Here is a 3,807-nt window from a genome sequence, read left to right on the forward strand (position 1 = left end):
CTTTTATTTTGGCAGATGGTGATGAAAGTCTTGAAGAAATCCAAGTAATAAATTTCTGAATGCCAGATTTGTAGGGCCACAGCAACATAGCAATATGGAGTAGACATATACTATTGAGACTTGCAGGGTTTTTGAAAACCACCATTCGGTGAATTTAGGAGAACCTTACACTTTCTAGTCTCCACAGGTCATTATCCTCGTTGATCTATATTCATTATTTCATAGTTTATGCTTCTGGTCTGGCCCCTGGAAGCGTCTGAATTTGAGAAGACCATCATTTCTCTGATCTACCTGGCTCTCTATCCATGCAAGTCTCTGAAATTTATGAACTCATGCCTGGCGATTACAAATTATCTCTACCATAAGTTCAAGCACATTTCTCTTAAAAAGATTTTTTTTTTTTTTATTCCTGAAACGGTTTTGGTTTAAAACTAAGGCCACGAGTCTTGAATCTCACTTTTCTATCTTTGTGCAAGGTGCTCTGAGTCAGAACATTCTGGAAGGTTTTAGCAGGGACTTTGGTTCTGGTGCTGAGATCCTGTTTGCCCAGGAATGCTGAGTCAGGGATTTCCTCCTGGAACAGAGATTAAGGGAAAGAAGTCCCTTTGTCATCTTCCCTAGGGCAGAGAGAAGGACATTCCTGGCTGTAAAGTGCTTATGAGGGAGAGAGTCAATTCACCAGATCAAAGAGTGAAAACTTCCTTCTCCAACCTACACAATTTTTTCATTAGTATCTGAATATTTTATTAAAAATGTTGAAATGATATTTCACATTAATACATATTTTTCTCATCCAGTGCTTATATCTGTGTTAGACAGCACTTTCTTAAGTTGCTAGTGTTGAGAATAAAGTATGATGAATAAATATAATTAAATATGAAAAATACAACGTAATACATTTAAATGTTTTTTACAGAGCCTCTTTTAGACAGAATATAGCTTCTTTTTTGAACAAAAAATTTGTACCTGTGGATTAATAATAATTATAATCACAAGTACTTTCATTCTAATAATAGATTCTGATATAATACATTATATAAACCATTACAAAATACGATACTCATGAAGATAAGAATCAAGTTACACAAGAATCACTCTGATTTTCATAAATAGAAATTGACCTTACACAGCTCAACACAGTTCTATGGCGGGGCTGAGAACCCTGGCTCAGCTGGTGTTCCTGGACCAAATCCAGAGGCTCTCAGCTCCTTGACCAAAGTCCCTGCACAAACCTTCTCAGATGTTTTGACTCAAAGGAGCTAAGGGAAATCTCTGTCTGCTGTTCCAGTCATTTTAAAGTAGTAATTAACTTCTTAATTTGTGGATTATTATTTGACATCACTAGGTGGCTCACATTCCTATTTGTGAAAAACAAACACTCTTACATTGCTTGTTTGACTCAGCGACGTTTATTGCTTCAGGGTTGTCCCAAGAACAACATTCTGTGGCTCTGGATTCTTAGATAAGCAAACTGCTTAGACAGGTTTCATAATTTGCATAAGACTACGGAGCAAGAACAAGGTTAAGACAGCAACCCGCAAAGTCACCAGGCTTGATTTCTGCCTTGTCTTTACGGTAATAATCCACGTAGAGTCAAGCAGCGCTCTACTCCCTCCTTTCTGGAGCTGTATTTAAATCTCCCTTTTTGGTCCACATTTTTAAAGGATGCCTTAAGATCAGAACTGAATTAAGTAAATGTTTGGTTTCAGACTCCTTACTAGGGACCCCTTGCATATTTTACATACCAAAGCCAGACTCCTAGGTCTTCCAGATTCTTTCAGCATTCCTCAGTCCTTACTTAGCAAATCCTGCCCCCAACCCTAAATTTTCCCACCCAGCGGCTAGGTTGCCTTCCCCCCAGGAAGCTCTTTCCTATGTAATCCAGACTAATCTCTCTCTCTGAGTCTCTCTCTCTGAGTCTCTCTCTCTGAGTCTCTCTCTCTGAGTCTCTCTCTCTGAGTCTCTCTCTCTCTCTCTCTCTCTCTCTCTCTCTCTCTCTCTCTCTCTCTCTCTCTCTCTCTCTCTCTCCCTCTCCCTCCCATATCTCTCCCTCCCCTACCTTCCCCTTCCTTTCCCCAAGGCCTTGGTCCTTGGGGCCAACGAACTTGTCTACCAATAAACCTGCCATTAATATAATCTAAAGTGGTTTGAACTGGCTCATTTCATAGGCAGCGGAGAAACAACCTATCAGAAAACAGATCTGTTTTCAGTGGCTTGGGATTTCCTCTTACAGCCGAAAATATCCATCTTTATTCTAACCTGCTCATCATCTTTCTCAAGTTCCAAGTTTATTTATCACATGCCAAGCATCTCCCTTTTAGCTATCAAAGAATTGAAAATGACATAGTCCCTTTCTCCAAAGGTTAAACAGCATATGTCATTTTCCAAATAAAGTAATGAGGCAGACAAGGTAAATTGCCGCGGCAGCGGGAGCAACGAGATAGCTGATAGGGGAAGTTTTTAGTAGTGATATTGATGGCACTGTCTGTCCAATTTATTCTTTGTCAGAAATGACAAAAGGGAATAGCCTCACCGCGAGCCACTAGACCATCCCAAGCGTCCACGGTGGGTAAGCTGATCAACACGCCCCTGGGTATCAGGGGACAGTTTATTGTCTACTGGATTCTTTGATACTTTGTTTCACTCTTCATGGTTTAATAAGAAGTTGTTTTTTAAAAACACATTCAAATTTCGGGTGATACTAATTTATAAACATTATTTCATGAAGATTTGGCTTGTCTGCTGTTTACTTAAGATGCTTAAAATTTCATTTGAATTTTGAGGAAAATGGTTTTCTTTCATTTTTTAAAAACACTGTATCTCTCTTTAAAAAAAAAAAAAGTTTTGTTTTGTTTTGACTATTTATGAAACAGGGTAGCCCCGGTTGGCCATGAGATTGCTATGTAGGTCAGGCTGCCCTTCAAGTTACAGCAATCCTCCTGCTTTCTCTTTCCCATCAGGAAGGACAAGCTTAGTGCACAATGCATGGAGAATCCATCTTCGCATTTCACTTGGAGTCATAATTTGAAAACATTACTTTTAGGCAAGTATCAGTTTAAAAACAATTGAGCTGCCAGGCAGTGGTGGCACACACCTTTAGTCCCAGCACTTGGAAGGCAGAGGAAGGCAGATTTCTGAGTTCGAGGCCAGCCTGGTCTACAGAGTGAGTTCTAGGACAGCCAGGGCTACACAGAGAAACCCTGTCTCAGAAAAAAACCAAAACCAAACCAAACCAAAACAACAACAAACAATTGAGCCAAAAGCAATACTATAAATGAATGAACCTATCAAAGTGAAGCTTGCTAACTATAACATTAATTACAAAATTTTTTTTTGTAATAAAGGTTTTTTTTGACATAAAGGCAAAATACCCACCCCTGCACTTCTCCCCATCTGCCACCTTCCTGTATTTAGGAATCTAGTTGAGAGAACTTTAGTTCTAGGGAAGTAAGCTGACTGATAATATATACTGTTCTGTATTTAGTCTTTTGAAGCCTTTCAGGAAATATTAGTGAAAGTATATGTGAAAATACTTGAGAAAATATAAGAAGAAAAAAGAAATTAAAGTCAAATACCTGATAAGCTTGTATGCAGCTGTAAGTTTAAGTTCAGGGAATCATGACATCTCATTTAAAGACAGAAAATATCCTCCTTTGAAAATGCAAGGTACGTTTCCTTCTGTAGAGTTTAATAAACTGATATAAATCAGTATCTTCGAGTTCTACCTAGAATTGGAAAGCAAAATTATCTTTCGGACCAAAACAGTGACACATAATTACTCATTCTCCGAAGAAGCCATTTAAAGGC

Source organism: Mus caroli, unplaced genomic scaffold, assembly GCF_978045245.1.
Source record: "Mus caroli unplaced genomic scaffold, Mus_caroli_1 scaffold_9, whole genome shotgun sequence".
Taxonomy (NCBI): Eukaryota; Metazoa; Chordata; class Mammalia; order Rodentia; family Muridae; genus Mus; species Mus caroli.